The sequence below is a fragment of the Topomyia yanbarensis genome, chromosome 2 (assembly GCF_030247195.1).
Source record: "Topomyia yanbarensis strain Yona2022 chromosome 2, ASM3024719v1, whole genome shotgun sequence".
Classification (NCBI taxonomy): domain Eukaryota; kingdom Metazoa; phylum Arthropoda; class Insecta; order Diptera; family Culicidae; genus Topomyia; species Topomyia yanbarensis.
In genome coordinates this window covers 377,965,146-377,983,375 of record NC_080671.1, presented here as the reverse complement: position 1 = coordinate 377,983,375, position 18,230 = coordinate 377,965,146, and the positions used below count along the sequence as shown (strand labels likewise).

General features: G+C 38.0%; 2 non-coding genes across 2 annotated transcripts; one reads left to right on the top strand and one right to left on the bottom strand.

Annotated features, from left to right (window-relative positions):
- Positions 1–1,139: 1,139 nt before the first annotated feature.
- Positions 1,140–1,222, bottom strand: Trnal-cag (transfer RNA leucine (anticodon CAG)). The gene has a single exon. It is a non-coding gene; the product is annotated as a tRNA-Leu (tRNA).
- A 102-nt stretch (positions 1,223–1,324) lies between these two features.
- Trnar-acg (transfer RNA arginine (anticodon ACG)) lies at positions 1,325–1,397 on the top strand. The gene has a single exon. It is a non-coding gene; the product is annotated as a tRNA-Arg (tRNA).
- Positions 1,398–18,230: the final 16,833 nt, after the last annotated feature.

Genomic DNA, 18,230 nt, shown 5'->3' with positions numbered 1-18,230 from the left:
AAGGCAATCCATCGGAGAGCAACTCCCAGCAGGAGGTTGGCGAAATGGGGCATAAAATGATGAATGTTGCCGCCTTTTTCCTCCCATGTGCTGGTGGGGCTTCGCCAGGTTTGGCCTTTTTTCATAAATGGCGCGCTTGAGACTGCTACCGACCGCTGCTTCGTGCAGTATAGGGTAATTCACCTACTCCAATCTTACATTAATTGATGCTAATACTCAAGGTGACGTTTATTCGCGAAAGTTTTCCAAAGTTGACATTTTTCACATTACTACAGTTTGAAGATCAATGGTTAACTTTACTAGCAGGAAAGTTAAACCAAATATTATCACTGGGCTCCAGAGGTGGTGGAAATTGGCCAAACCGAAATTTTCACATAGCAAAAATTCAAAACAATCCCCTAAAAAAAGCAATCCATCCAAAAAACAAAAAACGTAAAACACTTGCATTACTCTAAACAGATGAATGAACATCCGAGAAGTCTACGCAAAGTCATACGGAGAAAACTTGGCTCATTGAATTTTTCCCTGTGAAACGTTTTTTATATACTTAGGAATTTCGACCAATCGCACAGCAGCGACCCAAATGCAGCTCCTGGAGTTCAATCGGTCCTAATGCACCCCTCTTGAAGTAGGCAAAATTTATGTTAAAACTTTACCCGCCAAACAAGCTTGCTGTGTTCGTGCATCTAAAGTGCAATTGAGTTGAAAAAAAACAGTTGAAAAGGAAAAACTCATTTACCTTAGCGAAATGGAATTCGAGGGGGCTGTGTGCAGGAAAAAAATGGCGGACTTATATTTAAGTGAGTAATCTTCAGACTCATTTGTAGTCGCTGGTTGGGATGATGATGGAAAAGGTAGCACAAAACTACGTGTATGTATTGCGTTGAAACCGACCGACATGTGAACTAGTGCTGGGGGGTTTGATGAATGGTTCTTTTAACTGATTGGTGTAAACGAAAGCCGAGTGGAACAAAAGAGGGCTCTCAATTATAAGGGTTTGTGTATCTCAGCATATATGAAAAGAAATTTAACCATGATAGAGACTGTTCCGTGTGTATTTAACGATTCGGTTGTGTCAGATACCATTGGAAATTTACTGTGGTGTTTTCAGATATAATTGGTGGAGCATAAAATAAGTCTGTCAGAAGTGGGATTCGAACCCACGCCTTCAGAGAAGACTACGACCTGAACGTAGCGCCTTAGACCACTCGGCCATCCTGACTTCTGCAGATTTATGAAAACAAATCTACTGTGCAGCTAAGATAGGACTAGTCTATTGCTTTTCTTCGATTTTGTCTTGTTAATTTCTTCTAACTTACAACAAGGTCCTGTGGCGCAATGGATAACGCGTCTGACTACGGATCAGAAGATTCCAGGTTCGACTCCTGGCAGGATCGAGCGCGCTCTCTTTTTTGTACAAACGAAGCTACAGAATGCCAGTTAGCATATCTCGCAATCGCATTAGTTTACCATTTTCACACAGTACCTAATGGAACTGTCAAACGTTGCATCAACTTTTCAAATCGTTTCCTGCCCTGAAAACTAGATCTGTCACATAGCGTGAGCACCCCACCACAACACATCCATCATACCGAAATTTCTTCACTCAAACGGAAAAACAACTGTTTTTGACGAGAGTCGCCTATCAATTCTTCCATTTGATTTGGTTTTAGGAACACAAAAATAGAAACGACCTAACATTCGTAATTTCCCTCAACAAAGGCCCGTGCCGAGAAGCGGGGCTGTACATGAAAAAGCAAACAAAAATAATAGCGAAACACTGATCGAATCGAGGCTGAGTAGTAGTGGCTATAGAAAAGTCCGTCGGCAACTCGACTCTCGCTTTTTGTTGTTGATTCTGTCAATTTTTTTTGCTTTCCTTTCGTACTGTTTGCTTCTTTTCACAGTCAGTTTCAGTCTCTGACTGGGAAGAGATAATGCGCGGCGCGGTGGTAGTACTCACGTGCAGCGGCAACTCGATCCCCACGTTCCCCCACACACAGTTCGTCGACAGGGGTAAGGATGAATGGGGTAAAATGCACTGATTCAAAAATGAAGGATGTATTCTGCTACTATTTTACTTTTCAAACCGTTTTCAAGTAAACAGCCTCCTAAAGGATTTCTGAAAAGTCTTTCAAATATCATGAGATGTCTGCAAGATTGACAGCATCTTTCAAATATCAAAGCAAATTACCACTTCATTAGTAAAAAATAATCTGTAATCATACTCAAGAATCGTTAACGCTATCGAGCCCACTCCTGCAAGGAAGTAATTTGTGGCACTGTGAATAACTGCGCCATTGTATAGTCACAAAATTACGGTTTGGTTAACTTGATTGTTCCCAGAGCCGTCTTAAGACTACTCGGGGCCACCGGCCACTACTGAGCATAGTGGCCCCTATAATTGAACAAGTTAAGGGGCTGTCGAAATTATGAAAAAAATAAAGTGGGTATCAAAAATTTTGGAGAAAAAACACGATATCAGATTTCCACAACTAGGTGTCGGTCTAAATGTCGAAGTACCGCTAGATGACTTGAGCAGATTCTAACAAGTTATTAGCATTTCTGACCGATAGTGGTAAAGGGCCAAACAAACTGTATTTGATGGTGGTAGTTCGAATTCAGGTGAGCAGCGTTACCAATTAGGCTATGCTAGTGTAATCTGACCTTTATAGGTATAAGACGTTGTTTGAGCATGAAGAGTGCCTCCGCCGAGAAAGAAGAATGATTGAGTAGGCAGTTAAGCGATCATTATTTGAACGTGGAGATTAACTCCAGTGAAAATTCCTTTGCGTATTCTCTATAATGTGTAATGTCAAACGAAGCGCACTACTGTTCATACATTCTGGCATACTTCATGTGGTTTTCACAAGTTATATCTGATATTTTAACACTGAGACTATACTATAACAATAGCTATAAAACTTGACCAACAATAGATTTTTTTTGGAGTACCCTTTACTTAGCTCTAAAGCTAATAGAGATCCTTTTCCTAGAAATAAGCAGGATTCAAACAATAATGTCGAGGATTCATTTGACAATATTACTATGGCTGTCTTGACGTTACACGATGACGACACACGAAAATTGAGTAGCAATATGCCAATAAAATTTAACTTGTCATGATTCAAACATGATAATGCCATGAAACGAATGTGTTTCAGTACTTTGATTTGGGGACTTACAGTAGTTGCACTGTTTTGTTCAGTGTTGTTCTCAACTTTTTGATATTCCTTATTTGATGCAACTGGACAAAGTCGATTTCCAACGTTGAAAAAGTCCCATTTTTTCTTTCAATTTTTATTCCACTACGTTTACAGATGGTCGTACATTTCAGATTTTGAAAACAATCTATATTATAATGAATCTTAAAATTCGCTTATTTTCGAAACTTGCGAAACATCAAGGTTTCGGCCAAGTCTCGTGTCGAAATGTTCGGATTCCAATCAGCGCTCTGTCGGTTTTTTACGCGATGTTCCCAGTTTTCGTCTAGCTCCTGACTTGTGCTCCACTGTGATTCGTTCCTGGAACCTTTGAAGGACCTTTGAGTTGATTGAACGATGTATCAGTTTTCACAAGGCGCGATGTGACAACCCACGATTTGGCACGTGGGTGAACAAAATTCTTTCGCGAACGATTTACTCTAAAGCGAAACTGGGCAAAATTTGGTTCATTTCGGTCAAATGTGAAAAAAGTTATGTAAGTTTTAAAGTGCCCCAATAATTATCGACTCATCTTTCATCCTCAATGGCATGCACATTTGACTTGATTTTTTCAGTCAGATTTAGGGTAAAGGTAGGGTCGATATGTCTAGCCACTCTAAATCACACTTTCACAAGGACATTTTAATTTTTTTAGATTTTACGAACGTTTGCGTTCAAGACAGCCTATTTTTTTTAATAGGACGAAGTATAGTACGAAAATAGCATTATAGGGTCTGTACGAAAGATGTCAAATCAGAACGAGAATGAAGAAGAACAGAATATTTGCCACATCATTAGTTCGCTTGCCAAGCAAAGATTTTGTAGCGAATTTCGACATATTGTTCTTCCACTTTCTGTACAGCTTTCTTGTGAAAAATTTGCCATCGTGTAAAGTTCGGGCCTCCAAAATCCCGGGGCCCCTGGCCCAGTTTACCCATGCGTAAAGACGGTACTGATTGTTCCAGTACTAGCAGACCGATAAATTGTACTGCTATTATCAAGCCAATAATATAGTTATACAAAAAAAACTTCCTGCTTACTACTCGTCCGACCTCATATGAAAAACAGAAATTAAAGAAAGTTTTCTGAGAATTTCTATGAGCTTCTGTATTCCTACGAAGTTTTGTACAGTTCTAGAGTTTCAAAGAGATAGTAAGAGGTTCAAGAAAGTATTATAAAAGTTTTAATAAATTTAGGAGAAATGTTCAAAAGAATGCTACTCACTTATGAGTCAACTGCCTCGAAAAGCAACCATCTTTGAAAAAGATAAAAGAACAGTTTTGTGCAAATTGCCCTCCGTGTATCTTCATGATAATCAATCAGTAGCATTCTAGCAATATCTCGAATATATTGATTGACTTTCATAAAGATCGTGTAAAGGAAAACGAAAAAAAAAATTTTTTCTTTTGCAAATACGGCCGGCTTTTAAGGTTTTCTAATTTTAATCTTAAAATAGTTAGGCAGACACTCATAGAGATCCAGCAATGTTCGGTGAAATCTTATTGCTTTCTGCATTTTTTTTTTTTTAATTTAAGAGATGTTCTACGAACCTTCGAAAAGTCCTAAACGAATCAGGAATATTTTTGTTTGATTGGCGCGTTCCCCATGTTATTCGGAAATTGGGTCTTGTCATGTCGTCTCATTACGTTCCTGTTGGGAAGAGAAAGACAAGTGAAAGAAAAAGGTAGGAAATGAATAATGAACCCTACTGATAAAGACTATAGCTCTTTATTATACTGGGTTAGGAACAAAACATATTTTTGAGTTTTAGCACCCTGTGTTCGTCTATGTATGAAAAACCTATAATTCGGGTACGCAGATATTTTACTGCTAAATAGTTACATCTCAGATGATATGAAGCTCCGTAATGTACATTCATAGAATACATACATTTGAAATTTGAGTTCGACATTCGATTACTAATTTCAATCTCGAATTCGAACTAAGTGCGTTTAGGGCAGTGTGACTGCCAGAGCAATAATATTTTTTTTTGCTGTAAATACTCTGTTGAAGTGCTGATTGAACGCCAATCTCATTTCACGATAATAGAATTCAGCACTATTCGTACAACGTATTCTTCAAGTTGTCACTCTATTCAGATAGCCATTCATCGCGAGGAGGAATTCTCACATTGAAAGTCAGAAGAGATCCTACAATATTCAGCGTAGTCATATTGCTTTCGGTTAGTTTTTTTTTTCAAAATTAAGAGATGTTTTACGAACTTCCGAAAAATCATACAAACGTCAAGATAAGTTTTTACATGAAAAACTCAAATATTCTGGACGGGTTTTTCGTCGTTGGTTGGCAAAGCTGTATTATCATGCAACATGAGGCCAATCTATGTCGCCATTCACCTCTGATACAGAACTCCTATCCCTTACCCCCTCGCGGTGCCAACTGGGGTACAGGCCACCTTTTGCCGTTTTTGCTTAAACTCAGGACTGGGTCGGGCTCTATCCCCAACCGCTGTCTCAGTTTCGTTTCGAGCGGGGGTGGCATTAGTGAAGATCGGCTAGGATCTGTGGTCGTATGCTGACAGGGAAGGGGGACAAACGACGCGTGCTTGAAACTGCTAGTGTATCCGTCTTGCAGAGAGAATCTTTCGGTACAATTAATGGTTATTTTGGGTAGCCCAAAATTATTTCTTGGTTTTCGTTTGTAGATTCGGTTTGTATACAACTCTCCATAAATATTTTTTATTAGCCAGAATAAGAATTTAATCTTAGTAGTATCGATGATCACGAGTCAATACGTACAGGAAATTTGCAGCGTCTGTTTTTGTGAATCTGATTTCAAGTTCCGTTATTTCTAACCAGCCCGTGCATCAGGTTAACGATCCTTTGTATTTCCCATCAATGTTCGATATTATCGTTCGTATACGTGTATTTCACCAACAATCCGATATGGAAAATAGGAAATGCTTTTCAACCCAATAAATATATTGTAGAGAACGAACAGCGAAATTTGTCTGAATTCTGTCGCAATAAATAGTGATTCGGCCCATTATGCAGATAAGATTAGCTTTTCTCGGCAACACTTTCACGGTCGGATGGGTGGGGTTCAAATTGCTATTGCATAAAAAACATAGGTTACTCTCGGTAGCCGGCTACCCAGAGTTTAAAAAGAACCAAAACCTAAACAAAATCTTTTCTTTTTCAAGTGATCGTGTACTCGAAATCCAACTAAACTACTACCTAACAAACCATGCTTTACAGGTCGCACCGCTTGCTTGGAGCGAATCCTAGACCTTATATCCTTCCAAACCATCAACTCCGCGACACCTATGGAAGAGTCTGATAAGTCGCCTACCTTCCGTTAAGTAGGTGGAGCATCAACACTTCACGTCTACCTTATCCTTTATCCTTCCACGCTGTTCTGTTGAGGTTTTAAAATGGTTTGGATTGGTATGTATTCCCACTTACCACATCATAAGCAAATATGATGAAGTCATCGCTTATCTCAAACATTCTGGACCAAAGCTGTCATTTTCTTAAATAAGCTTTCTCAATAGAGCAGTTAGAATATAAATTTAGTAATGAACATAATTTTTGAAACGTTTCATTCAATAGTAAATATAAAATGTAATATTTTGAAATACTTTATTTAGAGAATAGTGTCCCAAATGATCAGGATCACGAGGTATTCAAAAAGGAAACGATAAAACTATCTGTGTCGTACAAAGTAGAACGCGCGAGTGCCCGTATAACAAAATTTGGCGCGAGCGACAGAAAATTGGGGGAATCCACGAAAAATCAGCAGACCATAAAATTTGATCATCCCTGATTCGAAAAAAAATTTCTATCAATGTTTACAACTGGTAATTACAGCATTTTGACTAAAACGCTAATTTTTACATACACTTTCAAAACAATATGACACTTGCAAAGATTTAATTGTCGAGTTTCCAACGATTGTGCCACTTTCGAAAAGCCTACCTGTGGCAAGTAATATTCGGAACTTGTCAAAGATTCATGTTGGCACTATGATAAACGGTCATCAAATAATTTCAGTTGCTTAGCAATTAATCAATGTATAATAGCCAAACTTGAAGACTTTCGATCTCTTTTAATAACACATTTTTGCTATATGGCCTGTGTTAAGCCAAAGAGGACCAAGCGCCATTTTGAGGTACTTTATCTAAAATCGCTTTAACATCCAATGTAACACCAGAAACTCTAATATCTATTATGTTTTGGGAGCTCAAATAGCAAACGAATGCAAGCAAGTGTTCTTTGACTTTCTACGTAAATGGTAAGTTATCGAAAAATGAATTTTGGTACGAAAAATACACGAAAAAAATTATGGCGCTTAGCTCGGTTTGGCTTAACGCAGGCCATATTAAAAAGTATTTTGGAAATTAAAATTTCAATTTTCACGGAAGAACTGAATATTTTCTTGTGTGAGCATAGGCTTTCTTAACACAACCCGCAATGCACAGTGGTTTAGAATGAGAATTTTGCAGGAATTTTAACTTTTGGCTAAAATTAAATGACTTTCCATTACACGAGAAATTCAAATGGTAGCTTCAGGGTGTTCCTTGAAAAACAGTTTTATTTTTACAACTTTTATTAGATTAGATTGTTATATTATTTATTAGATTATTTTAAGGCGCATAATTTGCTTTAAAGCACCAACTACTAAACTTTTTTCGTTTCAAAGTTATGAGATCTTTTATATAAACAATATAACTTTTTCTAATAGCATTATCTTCGATCAGAGCACTTAACATTACATACCATTGCTGTCATATGAAATATCATGCTTTGTAGTATAGATCACCAAAAAATGGCAGAAACGATACTGTTTAAGTATTCCAATGCTCCGATTGATGTAAAATCTTATCACTACTTCATAAGGAATAACATAATATATGAGTTCTTTAAGAGTATATATTAGTCCACTAGATAATTCTATACATAGTTTGAAAAAAAATGCATCAGTTAACGCAAATTTAATAATTACCGAATGTTTTCTATAAGGAAAGGATCTTGCATTCCAAACTTTTAAAAATGCCTTAAAGAACCGAAACAAGTATAAAAATATTTTAGAAAACGTTTTATGAACCTTATAGCTCATGTCATAGCTAATAAAAGAATTTTGCGCTTGGTCAAGTCACTCCACGTTCCCTTGCACGAAATAGAGTTCCAGTGTCTTCGATAAAGTTTTCTAAACTTTTATTTTCTTCAATTTTCTGAAGACAGCCAAACTCTATCTCGAACCATTTAAAAGTTAATTTTCTGATTTAAAAGAAAATAGAACCCACTCTACCCATATATTTAAAATAATAGAAAAGTATTGTAAAGTTCGATATTTTATCATGAAAACGAAACTATATTTTTTATATTGTCCACCGTGAAAGTAACTTATACATATTACAAAGGGTTAATTCATGAAATATCGAATTTGTAATAAAACTTTTTCAGTTTTCAATTTATCCAACCTATCCTTCAGATGTTTTTCAAAGTTTTTGATTACGAACATTTTCTTCTAACCCATCAAAACTCTAGCTTCTATTACTAAGAAGATATAAGCACTAGATATTTGGAAAGGTTCGCTATCAGATAAGGGTCCATATATAAATGATGTGAGGGTAAAAGGACGAGGGGTATGCCAAAATGAGACATTTAGCGACGCATAAAAGAGGAGAATTTAGCTATAACAGGTTTTACTGAAGAAAACAGATTGATAGGTAATGTCAGAGATAAATTCGGAGTGAAGTACAATGCACTTTAGCTTCTTTTCTACAAACAACAAAGCCAAGTTAACAATCATTGGAATTAAATGAAATATTCGGATATGGAGAATATTAAAATATTTTCCATAAATTCCTCAATGATGTCTCTGAAACGGGATTTTGAACAGTCAGACAAAGAGATCATTCGGAATCGAATGAAAATGCTAACATCTGACATTTCAAAAGGCATCTGCTATCTCGATTTTAACCCCTTCATGCCCATGTTGTTTGTGGACAACAACGTTTTTAAACAGCTCTATCTTTTGATTGAGGCAAGATTTGATCACAAAAACAAGTAAGGCTGATAAATGTGACTATTGCCTTTTATTTGAGCATTAACAGTTACAAGGATCAGCTCGAGAACTGAAGTTATTGCAATTAGTCTGATTGGATTCCGATGGAGCAGTGCTGCCAGGGACAGTTTACGTTGACGACGGAAAATGAATTTTTTATATATCTCCGTTATGGTGCAATATTATTGAAAACTGATAAAACATCAATTTAGACTGTCTTTGGCTACGTTTTCCACCTAATTCGACTATTGTAAATATTCTAGGAGAATTGTATTAAGTATTGGAAGGTAAAAATTGAGATGCTTCTAGCACTGCGAGGAAAGCACCTATCTTTATGAAAAAAGCCTTTTCGTGTTTCTTCACCCCACTGTTTTCAAGAAAAAATAGTTTTGAAACTCTACATGTACTAGAAAAAAGTTGGGCATGAAAGGGTTAACGCACCATAATGGCTGTCGTTATCACAAGATATCAATTGACAATATTAATTTATATCATCCCCAAAGTAGAAGAAATTCAAGCTTCAACAAAAGCCCAACATTCTTAATGAGATGTCGCTGTCAAACTAGCGTCAACAGCTATTGAAAAAATATAGACTGTTTCAATATTATGAACAAGACAAAATTACCAACATGAATAAAGGGCGAACACGAAATTATTGCGACACATTCAACAGAGCATAACTTTTTACCATTGGGTAAAAATCAACCAAATTTTGCATACTTTCTCATTGATGTGTATTGTTTGCATGCTGTCAAACTCGAAGTCGTGTTTTTCGATTCAACGAAAATGGAGGTGAACCAACGCGAGTCGAGAGAACAAATTCTTTCTAAACACCTGGAATTTCTTGACCTGTCGCACCGGCAGTTGGGAAAAATGTTGAACATTCACCATTCAACCGTCTCCAGAGTGTTGAAGCGGTTCCAGGAGCGGTTGACGTTGGACCACGACAAAGGAGCTGGAAGAAAACCGGGACCGGAGAACAAAAAGACGGAGGGAAGGGTGAAGCGGATGATTAAAGCAAATCCCAACGTCTCAAGCCGTGATTTGGCTAAAAAGATCTGCATGTCGCAGAGCTACGTCCAGAATGCAAAGAAGAGAGCTGGACTACATACATACAAGGTACAGAACTTCCCAAATCGCGATGAGCGGCAACAATCGACGGCTAAAACTCGGGCACGGAAGCTCTACGAGAAGATGCTGACAAAATATGGCTGCTGTGTGATGGACGACGAAACGTATATAAAAGCCGATTTTAAGCAAATTCCGGGGTTGGAGTTTTTCACCGGCAAGAGCAAGTTCTAAGTGGACGACAAATTTGAGAAAAAGAAAATGTCGAAGTTCGCCTCCAAATATCTCATTTGGCGGGCCATCTGCTCTTGCGGACTGAGGAGTGAGCCTTTCGTGACAAAGGGCACAGTAAATGGCGAGATCTACAAATCTGAGTGCTTCGAGAAGCGCCTTTTGCCGTTCTTGCAGCAGCACGACGAAGCTACGTTATTTTGGCCAGATTTGGCATCATGCCACTATTCTAAAAGTGTCCTGGAGTGGTATGAGGCCAATTCTGTCCATTTTGTTCCAAAGGACATGAATTCGCCAAACTGTCCGGAGCAGCGCCCGGTGCAGCAGTACTGGGTAATGATGAAGCGGGAACTTCGGAAGAGCAAGAAGACAGTCAAAGACGAGAAGGACATGTTAAGAAAATGGAAAAAAAACTGAGAAACTGGTACCGGATGACACTGTATAGGAGGACATCAAGCGAAATTGCGTTCAATTTTACACTCAAGGCTCCATCGATTAACTTTTTTTTTATTTTTGAAATATATATATATATATATATATATATATATATATATATATATATATATATATATATATGTATGTATATATATATATATATATATATATATATATATATATATATATATATATATATATATATATATATATATATATATATATATGTATGTATATATATATATATATATATATATATATATATATATATATATATATATATATATATATATATATATATATATATATATATATATATATATATAAAAACTACCCTAAAATTTTGGTTTGATTTTAAACATTATAAGAAAATTAGCATGACATTTTCGGTGTCGCAATAATTTCGTGTTCGCCCTTTACTACCGTCTCAGTTAAACCCCTAGTAAAGAACTGTGATCTTTGTAATTGTTAAAAGCGAACTTTCTTCTACGTCAAAATTTACCCGACATTCTACTTCTCTGCGGTTATGTCTCTGACATTACCCACTCATCTTTTTTTAAGTCGTTTATTTGACACAGTTCAATAAGTGTCTCTCATTGTCATACTCGTCCCATATCATCATCGTTAACACTCCTAAACCCAAGCCTCACAATTAGTCGCAACGCTATTTAGAATTGCTATTTCTCCACTGATTTACGACAGATTCAAGAACTGTTGACATATATAGATAGCCCCAAGTTTATAGATGTGTTTAGATGCCACAAGATTGAAAACGGTTAAGACATGGCAAATCAATTTTCCTGCCACAATTTTTTTAACACGCACGACGTACAGTACACTGCCCTTGTATGCAAAAGTGACGTAAACGCCACTTTGGTCAAATTTAATTTTTTTGTGTTTTCAAGTTCACCACAAAAATCCGCATCTTCCAGTGTAAGCGCTTCCTTTAAAAATAAAAACAGCCTGTTGAAACGCGAAAAACGAAATGACGAAAGCATACTTTTACCCGCAACGTAAACGCACCATGCGTTTACGTCACTTTTGCATATAAGGGCAGTAACAGTGCTCATGATTCGCTGGGACTTTATCATCACTGCATTATGCATTGCATACATGCAGTAAAAACTTGGTTGGGGAAATAGAATTTTCAATTCATAATGTTAACCTATTTTCACTATTGTGGCACATCCTCACATCTTAATTGTCTTCCCGAAGCTTCATTGTCATCGTCACATCCCGAATACATGCTCCAAATAATATTGAACCGAAATCAATTGTTAATGTATTTAACCGAAGCACTACGTGTTGCTGCTGTGATTCACTCATCTCGATAGATAGCAAGAATAGAAGAAACGGTTTCCTTTGTTCTTCAGACATGACACCAGATAAAATATGTCGATATCGCTCCGAACAAATGTGGGAGTTTATTACAAATTAAAAATTTATAGTGCAGTGAACTAGCCAGTAACTCACCGCACGAATGCCATTGGGGATGCCAGGGCTGAATGAAATGAACTTCTCCGCATTGTAATATTAACGGTATTAGCGCTTACGGTATTATGCGGTAATACATCTCATTGAGACACTTGAATGTTGTCATAACATCTTACCACTCGATGACGGGTTTCAAGCAATTGCCACTTTGCTAATTTTAAAAAAAAACTCATATGATGTCAGTGGACTACTAGAACTGCTGATTTTTTGTATAAGGAATCGTGTTATGAATACCTTTGAAAATACAAAGTAATCACACTTAAAAGATTTGAAAATTGCATCCGACGTAAAACTTAGCGACGTAGTTTTAATGTATAACTCGGATGAAATAGTCCAGAGAATTGTGAATGACACATATTTTCACGTGCTTTTGAATGACAATTCGTGTGAACTCTGGTGGTCCTTTCGTGTGCACCTTGTGAGACCTAAACTTTTCAAAGACTATCTATTCGATTGTTTTCTTTTATGCTTGGATTGGTGTTGCTATATACCGAAATATTTAGATTCAATTTTAGCGAAATGTAAAAGTCATTTCAAACAAAATATTTTATTCGTAAAAAAACGGTGTCTTAATTTTTTTACAGACTGTACTATGACAAAAAACATACCGTAGTATGACCAGTAAACGAAACAAATCCAACTCAATATTTAAAAAAACTTCGAACACTATTTTACCCCATGAGCTTCAGCCCCAAAGCGATCCGTTTTTGTTTCAGTTTCTGCAACCTCTCTGGCTCTGCTGCATCCGTGCCTACTATCTAAGCTGTCTCTCGCTCCCTTACTTGTACTCTCTATCTCTTTCATGTTCTTTTCCTTCGGCAAAAAAAAAACAGGCCCAAACAAAATAACATCGAACCGATAAAAACGATGACATCCACCAGGGAGCAACGTGACGTTTACCGAACAGATCCCGCCAAAGTAAAGGGGTCGAGAAAACTGCCGTTTTCTTGTCGCCGTTCGCCGCAGGAAGCGGAAGAACAATCGATTTTCGATTACATCGATCTAGATCGATGCATGGGAAATAAGGGGGTGGAGGGGAGCTAAAGAATCGTGGCGTAAAGACGGTACCGGTGTAAAAATCTCATAAAAATTTAGCTAGTGCCAAGTTTATGTTACGGCATCGCCCTCGGCTGATTCTGCGAGTGCGAGTGTCCGCTCTGATGTGCTTGTCGGTCGCATCCTTGGCAGCGTTTGATCGCATTTTGCTTCATCTGTCGGTTTATCGTTTGCAGTAAATTTGACAAGTGAAAGCCGGTAAACGATTTCGATATGGTGAAATTGCGGTGTGCCTGTTCAGAGCTCCCCATTCCTTGTTCCAGACTTCGAAAAGGGACAGACAAAATTGATTTCGCAGAAAGAACGCAGCATAATTCTCATCATCACCGTCGGATGGGGGCCAAGAGATTCAAGTTTCATGAAGCACTCTCATTCCGTCGTCTTCTCGGGTTGATTGAATGGCGTAAAAATCATATATGATGGACTCGCTTGCACTCCACTCCCATCCCCCCCCATCACGAATTTCGCCACTCGAACGGGTGAGTGAAGCGAATTGGAAACCCCTCTTCTGTCTGGCATGGGGAGGTCCGTGCGATGAACAACCAGATAAGAATGAAAAGATACAGCATTGCGAATCGTAGTCGGAAATAGAGCAAGGCAGCAGCGCGGGGAAGCTAAACGAAAAACGACGTCGACAGCGATGACGACGACGACGACGACTACTACTACTATAGTGACGCACGATTCAGCGGTGCTGCCGACCGGTGAGTGTTTTGACGAATGACCCCCCGAGAAACTCCACGTGGAGTGCGGTGTGTCCGAGCATTTGCTGCCGCGCTACAATGTAGTGGGAAATGAAGCGCCACTACAAACGAAATGCTGCTGCCACCGCTGCCGCTGCCAAGTTACCAGTCAGTGGTGCTGGTCAAAACACCGTCGCATTCGTCCGACCCATTTATGCGTAGGTTTTGTTTTCGACTGTAAATCACGCGCAGCATAATTTCTAGTCTACTACTACAGTCTAATGATAGCAATTTATTCTTGCTCGTTGCAGGTACGTATGCTGCCGATCCGTCTGCAGATGTCAGTGAACAGTGCCGTCTGTTGCTCGAGGTTTGCTCAGAAATATGGTACAAAATTTGGACGCCAAACCATCTGTTTCTTTGCGCATTGAACAGCTTTAAGGTATTAGGTTAATAATCACTTTTAGGTATTGTGCAACTAATAAATGAACAAAAACTGCAACACGCCATAGCAATTAAAATAAAAGAAGTACATAAAGGGCGTGTCGATAATTATTGCGACACTTTAGCTTGATTGTTAAAACGACCATAGTTATCGAAATGAAACCAAAGTTTTACAGTAGGTAGGTATTTATTTCAGCTTAAATACATCGATTAAAGTTTAGGATGTGTTTGAGTAAAATGCTAGACAGTTTTGGACGGCTGAGCTGCTTAGTTTATGTTGCCTTTTGTCACGAAAAAAAACATGATGATGAGTTGTTTGTTCCACGACCATGCGGTAGACTTGGGTGCAACGCCCAACTCCTATTAAGCAGAAGGCAAAGGATTCTTCACATTTCCTTTCGATCATGTCCATACCCGAGCAGAAGAAAATAACTGCGGAATACTAAATTTGGATATCAATACCAACGACTGTTTACCACAATACGGTATTAGTGAGCTCTACATAAGAGGTAAAACACCAAAAAAAATAACATTGACATGTTCTACAAATAACTATTTGATAATGAAACGAGTTATTATAATACCTGAATAATAATAAAACATTTTTCAACCTTCCAATAATAAAATTCACTCTATGGAGGTATTCAATAAGGTATTGGTTTGGTATTTGTAAAAATAACTAGAATACATAAATAATACTAAAATAAAGTATTATAAATACCGCATTGAGGTATTAAGCAGGTATTGAAAAAAAATTCTTCAATACCTGTTTAATACTTCAATGAGGTATAATAATCAATTAATACTAAGCTTTGGTATGAATACCAAAAAATAGTATGCTCGGGTTATTGCCCAGTTATTTTCTCCTGATCGGGTATGAGCCTGCCTAGTCCTAGTAGTCCGTTCTATATTTACAACTGATTCGCTCTTGAATACCTATCCGCCTTTCAATTTCATTGCTTTCGTTTCTCTTAGTATTAAATTTGCCGAAATAGCCAACAAAATCGATACAGTAGAACCTTGCAGCAATTACAACATAGTAACAATGGAGTATACTGTCGGACACATAACGGTTAAGTAGGATCTTGTGCACAGAGTTGTAGCCTCACTTTGCTCACCGTGATTAATACGCAATGCTGCCGCAAAGCTACTTGGTCAAGTTAGAATACGTTTTATTCTGTTGATTTCAATTGGATTAAAAAAACGAAAGAAATTCAGCTCTTTTAATTTGGTCCGGACTTTTGTGCTATATATTAATTTCTTAATTGAAAGTTTAATAAAAAAAACCAAATAAATCACTATGCTATATTTTTAGGTTTTTAGGTGAAATATATGTTTTATCGAGAAAATGGCTGAAAAGGGTTTCATTCCGCGAGATTACAAATTGTTTATGAAAAATCTGCCAAAAATCGTAGCGACACTACCAAGTTTCAAAGAATCTTAACATCAAGTGATGTTTCGAGCAAATCTCGTTTTTTATTAGTTTTCATAAAACGAATACATCCAGTGTAAAAAAACTAGGTAGATTTCAAAGTAATCCTTATTGTTGTTAACTATTTTGTAACAATTTTCATCAACATACGCGGAAAACTGTATTGATGAGGTAGTTTGGTTAGTCAGGTATATGCAAGAAAGCGCAAATTTAACTTTATGCCCCGAGCGGCCAAAAGCCTAGCGCCGCCACTGATACTTTGAAATATTTACCTGTCCCATTCACGAATAGCATACTCGCTGTCGCTCTCTTTTAAGGGGTTTCAAAGGAATAGTGAACCTGAAAATTCCATTCCGCACAATTTTTTTGTTTTGGGAAGACGGTGCCAAAACACGTCTTTGAATTCCAAAAACAAATTGAACGTTCCAAATTCCTGAAAACTAATTAAGGCCCACCAATAAAGTAGAAACACCAGATAATCTTTTTTTTATTCAAATCGTTTATTTGGTAACGCACGTTGCGTTAGCTTAAAGGTGCCAATTTTGTTTTATTTTACATTTTAAATTGCTTAAAACTAGGGGATTACATATTGATTTTTTTAAAATGATACTAATGCGATTTTATAGCTATCTTATATATCTACACAAGGGGATAATATTATTTTCGTAAGATTAGGGGGGTCATTTAGTTTTTGTGGCAATATGGTTTGACATTTTTATCAGTGAGATTATTGGAGCAAATAATGTTTAACTAAGGGGGACAATTTTTTACGACTATCTTAAAAGTAGGAATAACTAGAGGGCATGATTGAATTTTGTAAAGATTCGTAATTATAGTTATTTTTGTGGGTAGTAGAGTTGGGCATTTTCAACGAGATTATATAATATAATAGTTAAAACTAGAAGAGACAAGAAGAGCTAAATGCTTCGTGATGATATTGGGGGGGGGGTGTTACTTCTGGGTATAAGAGTCAGGGGAGGGAGGGTAGACAAAGATGGCAGGGAGAGAAAATTATTTCAGTTTCAGGCATCATGAGATCAACGGATGGATTACAAACTCGGGTGGCCTTCATCAGGGGAATCATGTAATGGAATGCCGGGTGGTCCTCCTCAAGATGGCAGGGGTTTTTCCAGACGATTTCGTAGTACGGCTCAGATGTGGATCGGCTACATTTCGAGTTAAGCGTGTTATGTTCGTGCCGTAGGTCTCGTGTTTGTTGGCTCATTCGATACAGATGCTTTGATACAGGTGGAAGAGGGTTCTGAGAATGATAAGGAAAATAAGAAGGGGCAGTTAGACTTGTATATTGATGGTTTTCACAAAGGTGTATATAAGGGACATATAGAGGACATCGCGGCTTGCCAGCACATCTCGAACCGGGACGTTGGTTGGTCTTCCTCGGGTCCGCAGGGTATCCATTAACCGAGACCTGGCGGAACTGTACTCGGTGCACGCCCAGACAATGTGCTCGATGTCGTGATAGCCGTCGCCACAAGCGCAGATACCACTATCCACGAGCCCAATACGCCGGAGATGTGCATCCAGCGTGTAATGGTTTGCCATGAGTCGGGACATCACACGAATGAAGTCACGACCCACATCCATCCCCTTGAACCAAGGTTTCGTCGATACCTTAGGGATTATCGAATGTAGCCACCTTCCCAGCTCCCCACTGCTCCACGAAGTTTGCCAACTTTCGAGGGTTCTCTGATGAGTAATACTGAAAAATTCGCTGAAGCAAATTGGTCTTTCGTAAACGTCTCCTTCTAAGGCACCCACCTTAGCTAAGGAGTCTGCCTTCTCATTGCCCGGAATGGAGCAATGAGAAGGGACCCATACCAAGGTAATCTGGAAAGAGTTGTCAGATAAAGCACTCAGTAGCTCCCGTATTTTCCCCAAAAAATACGAGGAGTGCTTTCCATGTTTCATCGAGCGAATAGCGTCAATAGAACTGAGGCTATCCGAAACGATGAAGTAATGGCCTGCGGGTAATGTTTCAATGACTCCAAGGGTATACTGAATGGCAGCTAGTTCTGCGGCGTAAACTGCAGCAGGGTCACTGAGTTTGTAGGAGGCGGTGAACTTTTGATTGAAAATACCGAAGCCAGTGGATCCTTCGAGGTTTGATCCGTCAGTATAGAACATCTTAGAACAGTC